This window comes from Danio rerio, chromosome 3 (assembly GCF_052040795.2).
Source record: "Danio rerio strain M-AB ecotype USA chromosome 3, GRCz13ab, whole genome shotgun sequence".
Classification (NCBI taxonomy): Eukaryota; Metazoa; Chordata; class Actinopteri; order Cypriniformes; family Danionidae; genus Danio; species Danio rerio.
Window position 1 is genome coordinate 28,444,086 of NC_141023.1, and position 18,332 is coordinate 28,462,417.

An 18,332-nucleotide genomic window follows, 5' to 3' on the forward strand; every position below is an offset into this window, starting at 1 on the left:
CATTTAAATTTGTTTTCAATTGCTTAGAGACCTGTTGCCAAATTAGTTTTTTGTGTATATACAGTTGAAGTCAGAATTATTAGCCCCCTTCGAATTTTTTTCTTCTTTTTTAAATATTTCCCAAATTATGTTTAACAGAGCAAGGAAATTTTCACAGTATGTCTGATAATTTTTTTTCTTCTGGAGAAAGTTTTATTCGTTTTATTTCGGCTACAATAAAAGCAGTTTTAAATTTTTTTTAAACACCATTTTAGGGACAAAATTATTAGCCCCTTTAAGCTATTTCTTTTTCTGATAGTCTACAGAACAAACCGTCATTATACAATAACTTGCCTAATTACCCTAACCTGCCTAATTAACCTAAATAACCTAGTTAAGCCTTTAAATGTCACTTTAAGCTGTTTAGAAGTGTCTTGAAAAATATCGAGTCAAATATTATTTACTGTTATCATGGCAAAGATAAAATAAATCAGTTATTAGAGATGAGTTATTAAAATTATTATGTTTAGAAATGTGTTGAAAAAAATCTTTCTGTTAAACAGAAATCGGGGAAAAAATAAACTAGCGGTCTAATAATTCGGGGGGGCTAATAATTCTGACTTCAACTGTCTATATTTAAATATTACTGACTGACCTACTTTTTTAAGCTTGTATTTTAGTTGGATCACATTTTAAATTAGGCTCAATTCATTAAAATGAGTAAGCAAGAACTTCAAGAACTAGTATATTTACTTCTTTTGGTCATCTAATTAATGTAATGTTAGAAACTTTAATTTAGGGTATGTATGCATGGAAGGCAGCATGGTGGTGCAGTGGATAGTAGCACAATGTAAAATTTTGGTTTCTTGTCATGGTAATCGGCTGATACTAAGTATCGATTCTGATGCTTCAAGTTTAATATTACTTTAACATTGTATAAAGCGCATTCTCTTCAAATGTGATAAAAAGGAGGTCTCGCCTTAATTAAGGATGTTGAATGTATCTTTTATTATAAATGTGTTATATTATAAAGCAGATAATAATTATAAAGCAGATAATAATTTTTTTTTTGGAAACATTGTAAATGATGGAAGAAGAATTCAACGTGTCAATGAAGAAAAAGTTTGGAGCACATATTTGATGCATAAGTTAAAATGCACACCTATAAATCCATTAGTTCTTATTTCCTAAAAGACAATAGGCCTGTAAACCAGTGTTAATTGCTGCAAGCACAGTTGTCAGAATTATTAGCCCCCGTTTATTTCCCCCCCCCAATTTTTCAACACATTTCTAAACATAATAGTTTTAATAACTAATTTCTAATAACTGATTTGTTTTATCTTTGCCATAATGACAGTAAATAATATTTTAGTAGACATTTTTCTAGACGCTTCTATACAGCTTAAAGTGACATTTAAAGGCTTAACTAGGTTAATTAGGTTAACTAGGCAGGTTAGGTCAATTAGCCAAGTTATTGTATAATGATGGTTTGTTCTGTAGACTACTGAAAAAAAAACATATATATATATACATCTTAAAGGGGCTAATAATGTTGACCTTAAAATGTTTTTAAAAAACTGCTTTTATTTTAGCCAAAATAAACAAATAAGACTTTCGCCAAAAGTAAAAATATCATAGAGACTGTTAAAATTTCCCTGCTCTGTTAAACATTATTTGTGATATATTTAAAAAAAAAAATCAAAAATCAAATGGGGGCTAATAATTCTGACGTCAACTGTTATATTATGAAATATAATAAAGTGAAAAAAAAGTTTCCCTAATATTTAGAGCCAGGTTTTCTTGAACTTGCAATTGTCAAAGACACCAAACTTTCTGTTCTTATACTTATAAAAAGCCTAAATACAAGTGTATTTGCAAGGCTATTCAATTATCATGGCCATTATATATTGATAGCAGCACAATGATCGCAGCTCCGGACAGCTGCTGTGTTGGGAATGCAGAGATCGCTCACACCCGCACACATCACTTACCTCTTCACGTGATGAGAGCATGTGTTATTTGCTCTGTGTGTAAACTTATAAACGAACACTTGCGATTACTTCATGAGATCGGCCAGAATAGCGAGTGCGGATTGAGTCATGTAATGTGATTATCGGCCGGTACCAATCTCTGGCTGATCAGTTGGAGCATCCAAAGAATCCTAAAAAAAATCCTTCTGCTAAAAATTCAAGTTTTGCCATGACAGGAATGCATATAATTTACATAGCTCTAAATTACAATACTTATGCCTTATGGTACATATGCCTTTTTATGGCATTATATGTTACTGAAAAATAAAATTACATTTTAAAGTCTGGTAAGTTTGTTTCCACAATGCGTTTCCTATCCAGAAACAGACCAGTGGCCAATGTTGGGGTCATGGATTGTATTACTTTTAATATTAATTTCTGTTATATTATAATTGTACTTGAGTTAATGTACTGTAAGGCTCAGAACAAGTCATTTACATTTCTTGCTACATATATTTGCAGTCCTTTACCTTTCAGTGACGTTCACGGTCCACACACACTTCTTCTGAACACTTCGATATCTCTTCTCGTTTGGGATCGGCACATTTCAAAAACATATTTTACAGCAAATGTATCTGCTCTGTCTGTTGTCAAGGTTTCATTTTATCAGTAGTGTGCATGAGGGAACTCTCGCCCTTGAGAGCAGCAGTGGGTAACTCCGGTCTCTCGCTCTCTCTCTCTTTCACACACACCCTCTCTGTCTATCACTTCCTCTGCTAACTCTCTTTCCTCTTCTTTTTCTCTCATCTTGTCGCCTTTCTCGCTCGGGTCCCTTTTGACTCACCCGGTTCGAGCTGATAAGCACCTTGTCATCTCTGTCAGGCCACCCAGGTGCTATAAAATCCCCTTAAAGTGTAAATGTGTGTATGCGCATGTGAGAGACTTTGTATTATCTATGTGTGAGTGTGTTTGTTGCTATATACAGTACTGTGCAAAAGCCCTAGACCACTAATATTTTCACCATCACCACCAAATTTTTTATTTTAAGTACTTTATTTCTATATTTTGGTGCAATGTGTCAGAAGGAATTGGCTGTGTACGCACAAAAATGCCAGATTTCACACTTACGTTTGGATTTACTAACGATGAAATTAACACGAGAATGTGCTTTTGTCCACGCCAACTTCATGCCAGGCGTACGTGCATTTCTTATGTGTGTTTTTTTCCATTGGCGACTATAAAGTATCTTTGAGCCGTGCAATGGCAGCTGTATGGGACTGGAGCATCTGCATGTCTAACAGGTATACAAGGTTTCCATACCATGCAGTTGACCAGCCAAACATTAAAGCGCAATTTGCAGCGATTGCCAGTTTTCCCAATGTAATTGGAGCGATCGACTACACGCACATTGCTATAAAGGCAACATCTGAAGATGCACATGCATATGTGATTCGGAGGCATTTCCATTAAAAAAAATGTGCAAATAAAATGTGATGCTTAAATGCGCTTAACAAATACTATAGAAAGGTGGCCTTGGACAACAGCATAGTTGGGATGAGGCTCCAAAGTGGCAGGCACTCGGTCAGTAGTAGAGCGGGCGATTGGGCAGCTGAAATGCTGGTGGCTCTGCTGTGATAAGAGCGGAGGGGTGCTGCTATACCGCCCTAACAAAGCGTTCCTCTAATACATCTTTGTCTCCTACAGACACAGATACTACTCTAGACAGTAAAGTGCTGATCACAATTGAGGCAACTGTCTCCTCAAAGAATGTTAGTTCACAATCCCGTTCCCTTGCCTGTTCGGTCCACACTTTGACGGTGTGCTGCTGTTCTCCTCTTAACATGCACCTTTACATCAGACCATTTCTTTTTTAATTCACTCACAGTGCGATGTTAAGACCTCACTGTGTTAACCGCGTTAGCTAAACTCTGCCACTCTATTTTTTTTTTGTCATTAATTCCAGAGGACAAACTTGCAAATAACAGTTTTTCCGATGTCTGATAGGTGTACCCCCAATTCACATTCTGTGAAGTTTCTCTTGCTTGCTTTTGCCATTTGCTTTGTCGTTTAGTTTTGCCAAAGTACAGTCATTACCATGGAGACAGGGAGGGGTTTTGCGCTCAAAGTTCAATGATTAATACTTTTGGCATAATTAAAAAAAATAAAACATTCTCACTTTACAGCATCCTATACAAGTGCCTAAAACTTTATACAGTACTTTAGATTTACAGGTACTGTGGGATCCTTAAAACTTTTCGGAGATGCTGCCACAGGTCTTCTGGGGTTATTTTGTTTTAGTTTGATCTTTTTGTTCATGTCTTTCCTGACGGACTGGAATATTATGAGATCAGATCTCTGTAAAATGATATTTCCTATAATCACACACAACACCAAAAATTAGAAATAACTGACTTAAAGGGTTAGTTTACCAAATAAATATTATTAGTTACCATTCCAAACCCCTGACACCTTTGTCTGTCTTCATAACACGAATTAAGATATTTAAGATGGAGTCTCCAGACAGCAAGATTCCAGACTTGTTTTTTTGTACCAAAAAACAAATCCTCTTAACTTACCATTGGCCCTCATTGGATCAGTTGCTATAGTATCAAGCAAAACTTTTGAACACACATCAAAAACAAAAATAACAGCTTTATTCAACAGTTTCTTCTCCTCAGTAGCTATGTTTCTATTCACCTTTCCATTCACCTTTTGTGCAGAATAAGCCGTTGATGGAAACGCCATGAGTAGGGTAAACTTTTTATTTGATAAGAAAAGATGCACATAAACTATGATGGAAAAAATTTTAGCAAACAATTTCCATTTCGAGTATTAGAGAAAGTCATATGATTTTGTCATAAGAGATCATGCAACGATAAAAATGTGTGTGAAAGGACAAACCAGCAGCCTGAGGACACAAACATAAAAATGTAAAACATCTGAAATGTTGTTTTGGTCATTCTTAAACGCATTACATCCAGAATTGTCAAAAGCGTCTGCGCTCCAAGTCTCACACCTTCAAACATCACCACGCATTCATGTCGGCATTTGTCTTCTAAGGCAGAAGTAATTTATTAAATAAAGAAATGATTCATGCAGCTTCTTCTACCACAGCAAGTTTCGTTTTTACTTTTGATATTTGGTGCCAGTTAATCAGGAAATGATTTTGTTACCTTCAACTCATTTGGATGGAAACGCTTTATTTGCACGTTTAATCATCATTCCTGATTTGCGCACAAATTTAATTCAGATCTTTAGATGGAAACATGGCTAGAGTCAATATGGGTACACATTCATTAATTCTGCACACTGATGTATTTCATCAATGCCTGCATGCAACGTCTCGTAAACATGGGATCTATAATGATTGAATAAAGTCATTATTTTAGTTTTTTGTGCACACATAAAATATTCTCTTGGATTTTATATTATTCTTATTAACCACTAAAAGCACATCTGTTTTTGATAATTCTCTCTTGGTATTTTTTGGACTTTGGGAACTTTGCTGTCAATGGAGAATGAGGCAGCTCTTAGTTTTCACCTAGATATCTTAATTTGATGTGCTAAAGTGAGTAATTAATAATAGATCTTTTATTTTTGGGGTGAACAAATCTTGTAAAATATTTTTTTGTTGGTGGAAATACAAGTGTCCTGAAACTTTTGCACAGTACTATCTCAGAAACTTCTGATGGTGGTCCGTGTTTATTTTGTGAGAAATGTGCTTTTATCTTCAGTGTTCGAGGCGGTGCTGTCTTACAACCTTTCTGTTTTTTATTTATTTATTTTTCTGAAGTAGTAAATGCAGTCTTTGTCTTACCCTGCCTACTGCTGCGCCGGACTGCCTAAGGCTCTACAACAGGCACTTTGTCATTTTAATTCTGATTGTAAAACAAGTTTTAGTAACAAGCGGGATGAAAGCGGAAGAGTTGGCAACCTGCTGTATTTCCCTAAAGCACTTTGTGTCTACAGGGCAGGTTTGGACAGGAAGAGACGGGTGCCGCTAATTTTGTTGTCTCATCTTCAAAAAGACGAAGCGCTGTGAAAAATCACATTGCCATCTCACATTCTACCCTTCAGAAGACAGGAGTGACATTTGAATAATTCTAATCAATGCCACATCATCGTTCCCCACTGAGTTTGGAGAATGCTCATGTCACTCAGAGTAATTTGTGTCACTCGGGGTTAGCGACGGCTGACTTTTTTTATACTCCGCCTCTCCTCTGTGGCCCTCCTGTACGGCTTGGGGGACTTGCTCCTCTCTACTCCACTGGAGAATCAATACCGCAAATAGCCATAATAGAATTACAGCAATAATGGAAGAACAAACTACTCTGTTTACTTTTCCTGTGAGTCCGATGGGATGAGTGTGGCTCGAGAAACGCTATGACAGCAGGTGGGAAGATGCAGGACTGTTTACCGGAAGGAACACCAATCAGAGCTCCTCTCAAAATCTCTGCTGGTGCAAAACTGCTAGCTGGGTTAGTTCAACTAGTTTATAAAATCTGCAGGTGTTTTTGGTGGGCTGCCAGATTTCACATTCCTTCACTTGTCTGTTAAGAGATGGAGAGCTGGAGTCAATAGTGCTGGCTTTAAGAAGATTTATACCGTGGATCGAGGATGTGTTTGTAAAATGTATGCCACATTGATCTCATAGTTAATTTAGTTTGAAATTAAAAATAGACTGGTGTATTTCTGTAAGCACTGTTTTACTCTGAGGTTAAATGATAGTTTGATTAAAGGAATGTTTCCATAGCAAGACTCTTTACCACATGCGCAAAACATTTGCTGAATGAAATGGGAGAGCATTCACGTATTTATTCATTTGCAGAACTGAGATTTTGATATTGTTTGATTACCTATATATATATATTTATTAAGCAACCCAGGCTCATTACGGATACTTAAACTGGTCTACGTTTCTGGGGACAGCAAAATGCGTAACTGGAAGTACGTCTGCTCAGTTTTTGTATTTTAACCAATAGTGTTTTTAAAAGCAACCTAGAAAAAGAAAAGCAGTTGTGTCCTTGTGATTTTTAATACCTTTTCAGCCTGTTATTTATTTATTTATTTATTTGCTTTTGTTTTAAGCCCTAGTCACATCACATGATTTTTATTGTCGTTATGAAAGTCACTATGTCAGATTATGCCAATTGTTTTCTTTTTTAAAATCTTGACTTGTGGGTAACAAATGTGCCAGAAAAAAATCTAATTCCATTGTGGTGGTCAATGCAGCTCTGCGTCGTATGCGGCGAGCTACTAGGCAAACTGGTAATGCAGAAAAAGCCATCCGTTTGTAGGTAAGCGGTCAGCTGGTAGCGTGAAAAAGAACAGAAACAGTTGGCGATGTCATGCCGCCCTGTGGTGTTAATTTTAAAGACAAAATGCAGCCATACAGTATGTACTTCAAGCCACATAATTCATGCTCTCCAGAAATGTAGACAGTGGTACGTTTCCACAATGATCGGGTGTTGATATTAGTAGTGTACATTTTATTCAATTGATCTGATACCTGTTAAACAGATCATTTGTTTAATACATTCAAATATGATTGTTTTCAAATGCTGATTTTTAAATTTTTTTCCTCAGGGTCTTGTTATATTAATGTGACTTTTCATAACTTTAAATTCAAATGGATTAAGGAACTATGTTTATCTTAGAAATTAGTACTATTCAAAGGTTCGGGGTTATAAAACTGTTTTTATTTTCTAATAAATGCTGTTTTAAAACAGTCTAAATATCATAGAATTTTAGGTAAATTGGTTGAGCAATTCATAATAAAATCACAAAGCACTTTTTACAATACATTAGGTATATCACTACAAAAAGGTTGTATTAGTTCATGTTAATTAGTGCATTTACTAACATGAACAAATAATGAACAATACATTTATTGCAGTATTTGTTTATGTTAGTTGACATTAGTTAATGAAAATACAGTTGTTCAAGTTAACTCACGGTGCGTTAACTAATGTTATCAATCATGAACTTGGATGTTAATTTTGCATTAGTAAATGCTGAATTATGTTAATACATTGTTTATGTTAGTAAATGCATTAACTTATTAACTTTTTTGTAAAGTGTGATCATATATTAAAATAAAGTCTGCTATTTAAGTAATATTTCAGAACATTATTGTTGTTATTAGTAGTATTAAATGCATCCTTGGTAAAATTGCAGATTATTTTACCGAACAAACGTTACTGTGTATTATTCAGTGTTCTATGAATAATGAGTGATTGTAAATGTATGCAACGTTTAAAATGATCAAATGTTTGGTTAAATTAACGTGCACCAATTGAAAAGACATACATTTCAGTAATTGTTAGTTTGTTACCTTTGATATTAACTAATGATAATGAATCATGATAATCAATGACATATTAAATGTGCATTAATTAAGAGATTGGATAACTCTTACTTGCATGCACAGACCACGGTTGTGTAATGCGATTACTCCCCATTTTTAGCAAGCAGAATGTAGGAGTGCTTTGCTTTCTTTCTGGCAACATCTTCTGGATCTTCTGGCTCCTCGTCTTCTGCATTAGGGCGATGAGGATCAGCTGACAGTGGCACTTGAACATAGTTTTGGCAGAGGTGCAAGGTAGCACCGTGTGATTGAGTGTTGGTAGACGTGTAAGCTCTGGTTTGCCATCGCTGATGATGAACGCTTAAAGACAGTACAGAGAGTGGGAAATAGAACCCAAAAATAGCCACATTGTTTGGTTTGTTCTCTGAACAAAAAGAGAACAGCTGTAGACGCCCCTTTGCTGTGAATATTTCATGAAGGCTTATGGCTTGGCTCTAGTTCTGGTACCTTGTTTGGTGGAGAGGGTTGCCTAGCCGACAACAGGAGACCTGCAGAGCCTTTTTACCTATTTTTACCTGTTGTACTTTTTTAGAGAATTGCAAGTCCATTGACTCTTGAAAGAGTGGAAGACAGAAGGAACTACAAAAGAGAGTAGTTTATTTACCATTTTAGAAAAGCCAATAATTCCAAATCCACAGGCAAATCCACCTTTATTGAGTTATTGTGTCCCTCATACAGATCTTTAATGGATCCTTGTGCAATTCTTAAAAAAAAAAAAAAAAAAAAAATATATATATATATATATATATATATATATATATATATATATATATATATATATATATATATATATATATATATACGGTTCAGGCTGGTGGTGGTGGTTTAATGGTGTGGGGGATATTTTCTTGGCCCACTTTGGGCCCATTAGTACCAGTTCTTGTCAATGCCACAGCCTACCCGAGTATTGTTCCATGTCCATTCCTTTATGACCACAGTGTACCCACCTTCTGATGGCTACTCCCAGGATATCGCGCCATGTCATGAAGCACAAATCATCTCAGACTGGTTTCTTAACCATGACAATGAGTTCACTGTACTCAAATGGCCTCTATAGTCACCAGATCCTGGTTTCCAATGGAGCACCTTTGGGATGTGGTGGAACGGGAGATTTGCATCATGGATGCACAGCCGACAAATCTACAGCAGCTATTATGTGATGCTATTATGTCAATATGGACCAAAATCTCAAAGGACTATTTCCAGTACATTGTGAAATCTATGCCACAAAGGATTAAGGCAGTTCTGAAGGCAAAAGGGGGTCCAACCTGGTACTATTAATGTGTACCTAATAAAGTGGCCGGTGAGTGTATATTTCAATATTCTGTCTTTTCCAACTTCCCATTATGACCACTAAATGAAAACCTTGGCTACATTAGTTTTAACTTAAAAGAAAAGTTGTTTAACACACGTAATGCGATGCAAAATAGAAAAAATTGTCAAGCAACCAAACTGACTAACAGTTTTATAAAAACCTGTCATAAATGTTGTATGCTGCCATGTTTTTTTTTATGCTTAGATGATGCTTTCCCCATGGGGGAAGCATCATCTGCTGCACTGTAAAAAAAAAGTAGATTTTATTATTCAATTAAATAGTTTAATAAATGATATAGTAGTTCCACAAAAATTTGTTCGATGCACCGATATTTTCTACCTTCCTTATACGTTTTGTAGAGTCTTTGAATATTGTTTACATAGGATGTCCATGGGGTCCTAAAGTCTTAATGTCTTAAATTCCTAAAACTAAACTTTTAAGCCTTACAAATTAATAAATTTAATAAAATATTGTTGTAGGACTTAATTTTCCTATGTCCCTGAAAAGCTACTCATTCAGGCCGTAATCATCTGATCACCAGCAATCCATCTCTATAGAACTTTTTACAAATGGTTTAATTTTTAACTCTATTTACCAATAAAGTTTAATTATCTTACTTATAATAACATTCCTTTTAGAAAACATTGACCTTGAGAGACTTTTTTTTTTTTTTTTTTTTTTTAGAAATGTTGTTAAAAAAATACATCTATGAAACTAGAGTATGTTTTTTTTTTTTTGATACATTATTTAAAATATGTGGCCAAGAAATAAGTAAATTTTTAGATTTTTTTTATGAGCATAGTAAAAATAGTTTCCTGTTCCATTAGAAAAAGTCATTTTAGTGTTTATTCATGTTAAAACTCTTAAATTTCATTAATATTGGTCTTAAATTTAAATTTAAGTCTTAAATTTGATTTAATGAAACTTGCCGAACCCTGTTTATTGTTTTTCTTGTCTATCTGTTTAAAGTAATAATGTTTGCAAATCCATAATTTGGTCACTAGTGCTACATACTGAAAGTTTCCATTAACAGCCTTTGACCCCTAACAGCTGACCCTGTGTTTTGGCATCTCATATACAGCCCTGAATCTACTCTAATCTAGTCTTGCTTCGCCCTCTCTGTACACCCGGTAAGCACTCTTCTGTATGTGTGTGTGACTCCAAGCATGCAGCTCCAGGTCACGGCTGATTACATCTTTCAAGATTTAGCAGAAATTACTTCTAGTGTCCCAAAGGTAAGAGCATCTAGAGGGATCTCGCTTGAATTAGTTTCACCACTGGCTTTCCTGTCCATATTCTGCACTTTTGTAGTCACTCGGCAATATATTTATACCGAGTTATACAGAATCTGGAATTGCGTTTTAAAATGAGGCACTGAATTCATGGTGAGGTGTGTGTGTGTGTGTGTGTGTGTGTGTGTGTCAGAATCAAAAACTGCTCTGAGACATATCCATCTTTTAATTGTGCATCCAGACATGTATTTTAATATCAAAACACATGATTTATTTACTGCACTGAGGATAGGAATTGCATGCTCAATTAGACACCCCTTTGATGTGAATGGTTAAAATGATCTTGTTGCTGTTAGCGTACAGCTGGGAGCTTCCAACCACATATCAGCTGCTAGCAGTTTATCAGCCATGCTCAGGCAGCTGAAATGTGTTGCATGCGTGCAGCACCATGGACAGTGCCTATCATGTACTGTCCATGGTGCTGAAGTTTAGTTGAGCGCAACAGTGTGAAAAGTATATAGGCAAATGCATTATCCTAGTACATTAAGAGTTATAAAATAGCTTTTAGGAAATCTTAAATATGCAGCGTCATACAAGCCTCGAAGGGATAGTTATTATATAACAATAAAACAATAATATAATAATTTTTCTTTTAATTTCCTTAATTAAATTGACCTACATATTCCCAGTGATGGAATATGCTGAAAGGGCATCCGCTGCGTAAAACGTGCTGGATAAGTTGGCGGTTCATTCCGCTGTGGCGACCCTTGATTAATAAAAGGACTAAGCCGAAAAAAAAAAATGAATGAATGAATAATTGATCTACTAATTTAGGTGTCATTTTCTGCAATAGAAGTTAGTTTGTTTTTTATGTTTTCAGTGGAGTTTCCATGCTAGCCTGCTGCTAATGACGGTATAATAACGGTCTTTCGTCTCTTTTTATGCTTTAGCAACCAAATTGATTCTTAAGTCTATTAATTAAATGATTTATTTGAATTAAAATGCAACATCCAAGCTGTAAAAGGAGCCTTATGAAATTGAAAGTAGTCACATAAAGCCTTCACCAGAAGTTTATCGTTGGCTGAAAAACTGTGCATAAAGCTCATTAGTTGACTTAAAGTGAGTAAAACTGTTGCTTTTAAAGCAGTTAGTTGATTATACTTAATTTTAAGACTAAAATTTAGCCACTTTAAGTAAATGAACTTTGTGAGAAAGATAATGACATGATGAAAGATTAGTTTAGTCGTTTTAACTTAGGCTAACTGTTCTAAATGACAGCTGTTGTTATTTAGAGTATCCAAACACTTATTACAAGTGAGTCACTTGCAAGACATAACATGCCCATTGCTCCTTATGATACATTGAGGTCTTAAGAAGCAAATTAATTGTTATGTGAACCTCAGCAAAAATAAAAGTTTGTCTGAAAAAGAAAAAATCACCTTGGCTTGAGGGTGAGCAAATAACATATTTATAACATATTTAGGTTCAGACCAAGATTTTGCACTTTAAATTTAATTAAATGTTTGTTTGTTTTTAGTTTGTGTCTTCTAGTTTACAAAAACAAACAAAATCATAATTTCTTATGTAATTCGTATGTAAATGCTTCCTTGCAGCATTTAAAGTATGTGTTTTTATGGAATGCCTCTTCGGATGCATCATTTGCGTGACATTGAAGTGTAAAACCGCCCTCACAGTCTAATAAAATAAATCGTCGTGTTTGTGCACTGCATACGGTATTACAGCCTGATCTAGTCTCTCATATGTGCTCCTCAAATCTGCTATTTGCTGACGTTTCTCGCATTGATTTTGATTTGTGAGTCGACTTGAGCAATTCCGTCTTTCCAAATAAAGGCATACAGTTCCCTCATTCCAAAGACTCGATAACCCTTTAATGAGCTATACCTGCGCTCAATCTTCCACATTCTTTTCGCACGTGCACGTAGTATAGACTTCTCAAACGCCGACGAGCCACAACACTCCGCTGCGTGTTTTAAGATTCGTTAAAATCGCATCCCCTGCACGCAGTCGCACTGTTTTGCGGTAATTTCGCTCATTTTTTTCTCCCCTAGATTCTTATAGACATGGCAGTAGCACATCAGAAAAGGGGAGTTGCTTGTACAAACAGCTCGAGAGCAAATCATTCATGTGTGCGCATCGAACATGCCCCATCTCGTGAGACGCAGGTGAGAGGGACCCTGAACTCGCCAGCGTCGGGCGCGTCAGTGCGCGCTCACATCCGCGTCGCTCAGTTGGAGTTCTTCTCCGCAGTTCAGCGCGCGTGAGGCAATGCGATTTCACCTGCTGGAGCACTGTGATCACGCTGCGGGGAACCCAAGTTTGATATCTCAATTGCAAAATATGATTTTCACCTCGCATTGTGCGGATTTAAGGACATTCGTCGTTTTATGCGGATTATTGAGCGCGCAGACCAAGCAAGAACACTGAAGGAAAAGCGATGCAACTCGCTCCCTTCCACCAAACCTCGCGACGAAACAGGTTTTTCTTTTTTTCTTTGGGAATATATGCGCAGTGTGGAACGGATTTGGGAAGATTTACATGGCTTTGGGTGGAAATCCAGTTTGCGTAAACGGTAAGAAGGAGCAGTAAGTTAAAACTGCAGACGGAGGTTTTTTTTTGTCAGACTGAATACTGTTTGCTTTTCAGACAAATCGGTTTGCATTCTCGTGTCAAACTTAAGGAGCAGACACCATCGGGGGAAAGAAATGGAAAGAACATCAACGGATAACTCGGATTTTCAGGATATGAAGTGCAGATTCGTTTGCTTGGTCTAAATGAACAAATTGGTAAGCAAAAGACTCAGAGTTATCACTGAGTTTTGGCTCGTAATGTAATTGGCTGAAGACAAGTGATTTTGTGCACGGTTAGGCAGAGGTTATGTAATGCAAGAACTGAGAATGACATTTCCTTGTCACAGAGCAGCAAGCTGGAATTTTGGCTCAATTTGATTGACGCTTTTTCGTCGTAAAGGATCTTTTGTGAAAATCAACGTCGCTCTTTTTTAGTCCCTGCGGCACGCGATTTTGATGTCAGAAGAGGTAAGGCAACTCCTCAGTACAGCCAATGTTTTATCTCTTTTTCTATTTGTATACTTTTATTAAACATCTATGACACTTAAAGGATAGTTTTGGGGGTTAAATGCTGTTTGATCTTTTGCGAATTCTTAAGGCACGTTTTTGTCTCCTGTTTCGTTGCAGAAGCTGAACGCTTTGCTTAAAATAATAAGAATCATTGTCGTGTTGAAAACTAAGCACGCAAAGAAACATTTTGGTTGCTTTAAACTGAAAAATACCATAAGAGGTCATCAATATGTTTGCACATGGGTTCTAAAACTTAGACGATAATTGCCTCTAAAAGCAAACCAAGCAAGCAAAAACGTAACCCACAGGCGTTTAATTGTCTCCTTTGTGTGTCTGAGGCGCTAAAGACGGACAGTCTGTGCAACAGTTTGAACGGATAAAATCACACGCTGTGCTGATTTCACAAGTTAGATTAGGTTTGTGAGGTGACTGCTGAAACACCAGTTAATATTGTTGACACGAGCGTGACCCAGCATGATCTGAATGCTTTGTTTTAGTATTTATGGATGTTATAAATTTAAAAATGGTATATTTTTTCCATCATTGTTTCTGAGGGAGCTTTTTGGCTCAAATCGTGCTCATCACTGACCTGTAGGCCACCTGCCAGACAGACGAAAGCTGAATCGTGTTTGTCTCTGTCATGAATCTGCTTGTTAACACGCGTTCCAGGGCCGTGACTACACATTTGATCAGCTTGGAGATAAAACATTTTCTTGTGACAATGACGTTTCAACTCTTCAGCTGTGACGTTGGCTGTTTCACTTACTGCGTCGTCACACAGATGCAACACTAGAAACGTTTATTTGTACTTTCATTCTATGTTTCTCTTTTAAATAAAGTTTTGCTTTTTAAATTGACTTTTTAAAAAAACCTAATTGTACTATGTAGGGTAGTTATTCATATCTAACTCATCTTTTTAAGACTACATTTTTAAATTCTCGAATTTATTTTAGAATTTTTCTATGTATACTTATATTTTATTGCATATTTGATTTCTGTTGTAGCGCTTTGGGTTTTAGAAAAGTACATTTTCAATAAAATGTATTATTATTTAATTAAAAGGATACCTCGCCTAAAAAAAAAAAAAAGATTTACTCATTCTCAAGTGGTTCAAAAAAAAAAAAAAATTCTGTTGAACACAAAAGATATTTTGAAGAATGCCATTGAGATTCATAGAAGAAGGAAAAAAACAAAACAAAACTATGTTTTCAACATTTTCCTAAATATCTTTTGGGTTTAACAGAAGAAACTCAAACAAATGGAGGTTGAGTAAATGTTGATGTAATTTTAATTTTAGGGTCTCTTCAACAGCTTTATTTGTAGCATTTTTAAATCTAACATGACAGTGTGTGTACTTTTAGATTAAAATGGTCAGATTCTTAAAATGTAAATTGTATAAATTTTTTAATTAAAGTTAGTTTTTAGTTTCAATTATTTAATTAAATTTTCATTTTCAGTTTTAAATTATGTTAGCAAGTTTTAATGTTGGATTTTGTCGTTCTCATTTAGGATAATTCCACTACTGCTGAACCGCAGTTCTTTAAGCCACCTTATAGCCTTTCCATTGTACCACATGTACAAACTACAGTCCGAAACCAAACCCAACTACTCTAATATGCTGGTTTTCACATTATTGTACTTGCATTACATTGTTGCATTGGCACTGTGTTTTTATGGTAGTTTTGTTAATCGTAGCATCTGCCAGTAAATTCAACAGTTTGATGCTTTATAGTGGCTGCCATATATTGAATTGTGGCTGTCACAGTTCTGATAACACTGAATCAACAATCTTTGTTTCATGGATAATCAAGCCTAAAATTGTATGGGAAACATGGAAACACACTATTACCTATCATATCAACTATCAGTAAAAAATACTATTATTTTTTTAGCTCCTTAATTAATATTGCTATACAGTGGACATAAAGAATAAAACATAAGTTTTTTTTTCCTGATCCTGCTAGGCTTGGGGGGGACCCCTTGCACTGTAGCACTAGATTTTCTCTCAAATCATGTCTCACAAAGCCAGATTAGACTTTTTGAAAGCTGCACCCTACCACACAGAATCCTGGAATTACATTGTACTTAGTGATATTAATATATTAAAGATATGACACATACTACTGTAGGTTATAGGATTTTTGCATACATAAGATGCATGGAAGAAAAAAGAGGGAATGTGTGTGAAAAATTATATGGTGGAAAGCTTTTTTTGAACATGTAGCATGCCTCGGAGTTTGCAGAACAGGCTGTCGCTACCACATAAGACGGAACAAAAGAGCGTGTGATAATCTAACAGCCAGTAAGGACTGGCAGAGGCAAGACGAGAGGGAGGGAATGAGGAGGACCTGCTTGAGTGCTCTTCACATTGTAAAGTCTGCCCTCGCTGCACACACACATGCACACGTGTGCACTCACATGCATTCTTTTACTTCAGTCAGGAGCTCTTCAGCTCTCTCAGAGCAAGTGACTGAGGACAAATTGCTACTTGAGAGCCCAACCAACCCCTGATCTCTTACCCAACCCAAAACACACTGCAGTTTTCCCTTACGACCGTGCGACCGGTGTGGCTCTTGTGCAGGTTATTGCTCAAAGCACATTTTGTATTAGCTGGTACAGAGGTCTAGTGTTTATAGGAAGGATTATTAGACCACGTTTCTCATCGGTGGGCAGCTACACTTGGCACACTGTAGTCTGAATTCTCCAGAGACCATAAATTCATAAAAGCACTGTTTCAGCACTGCTCCTGCTCCAGGTTGGATTGTTACTGCTGCTGTGGGTCTTAATAAGTGACTGAAATTCCCAAGGAATTTTAGAACTGGTTAGGCGTTTCTTGTCTATAGGAACACTGTGCGGTTGAGGTTCATGAAGCAGGTTGTGTTTGATGTTTTGTCGAGTGTACAGTATGTGTCCACCAGTGGAGCTTATACGCTGTCTGTCTGTGCTCACACCTACTGGAAATTCAGCACTGCCTCTGGGAAAACTGTAAAACCAAGTCCAGACTGATGGATTGTATTTGTTTGTGTTTTAAATGGAGTTTAACTAAAACTGATATCCTTCATAATCATTTACTCAGCCTTTACTTGTTCCAGACCTGTTGGTCTTTCTTTCTCTTTCTTTCTTTTTTGGAAAAAATAATTGTTTTTTTTTTAATCCACTTACATCTGTAAAAACTATTTTGATTAACTCAATCAATGTGTGTTGGGGCAGCATGATGGACTTGTGTGACACCTAGCATTTTTTACAGTGTAGTATTTGTTTTTCCCATTACGAAAGTCAATGGTTACAGGTTTCAGCTTTCTTTAAAATATCTTCTTTAATGTTCAACAGAATGAAGCCTAAATATTTTGAACTACTTGAGGGTGAGTGTAAAATATAAAAAATAGAGGGAGTTTATAGAGGGTTAACTATATCTCTTTAGGGGATTGTAAAAGCATTGGATGCAGTGTCATTTGAATTTCATTGCATCTCTGTTTTAGTATCGTTTATTGTATTTTATAAGATTGCTCCTAGTGAGAGGTTAGGTTGAATTGGTATAAGTTAATATATTTTATTTTTTATTTTTATTTTTTGCAGAGACAGAGAGAGAGAGAGAGAGAGGGGAGCGTACTCGTAGTCATTCACTCAGCTATTCACCTAGTCTACTGTGTAAATGCTGTAAATCTTTCAAAAACAGTATAAATATTCACAACCCAAAACACTGATGTGCATTTCTGGGTTGGTAGAATGACCTGTTCTGTATATCCATTCTAGGTTTATATATTTATTTCTTCTTTCAGATGAACAAAATCAGAGTAAAATTAAATGTTGATGTTTTGATCCTCCAAATCAATCAATCCATCCATCCAATTCATCTACCCATCAATTCTTTCTTCCATCCATCCCAATCCAATCCAATCTCATCCATCCATCCATCTTAATCCATCTTTCTATGTAATTATCTTTCTGTCCATCCATCAATCCCAATCCATTTGAATTCATCCCTATACAATCCATCCATCCATTCATCTTTTCATTCCTTCCATCTTTCTATCCATCCCTCCTTCCATCCATGCCAGTCCAATCCACCCTTCCAGCCATCCTAATCCTATTCTGACCATCCCAATCCAATTCCATCCATTCACTTTCATCCTTCCCTATACAATCCATAAATCTATTCACCTTTTCATTCAACCATCCATCCATCCCAATCCATTCTTTCAACTATCCCAATCCATCCTTCAATCAATCCATCTTTCTATCTATCCCAATCCACTTCCATTCATCCCAGTCCAATCCATCCTTATTCCCAATCCACTTCCATCCATCACAATCAATTACTATCAATCCCAATCAATGGGCTATGTAAGATTAACATTTCTGAAATTCACT

At 36.1% G+C, this 18,332-nt stretch overlaps 1 protein-coding gene across 4 annotated transcripts in view; it reads left to right on the forward strand.

Moving 5' to 3' along the window:
* The window catches only part of cacna1ia (calcium voltage-gated channel subunit alpha1 Ia), a 413,765-nt gene that overhangs the window by 23,633 nt on the left and 371,800 nt on the right, over positions 1-18,332 (forward strand). The window contains exons 1-3 of one of the 4 annotated variants that reach the window (XM_087244596.1): positions 13,085-13,453; positions 13,528-13,667; positions 13,799-13,919. The exons of the other annotated variants lie outside the window; for them this stretch is intronic. The gene's annotated coding sequence lies outside the window, so the exon portion shown is untranslated. Of the gene's footprint in view, positions 1-13,084; positions 13,454-13,527; positions 13,668-13,798; positions 13,920-18,332 lie in introns of those variants that run through there. 4 annotated transcript variants of the gene reach the window in all.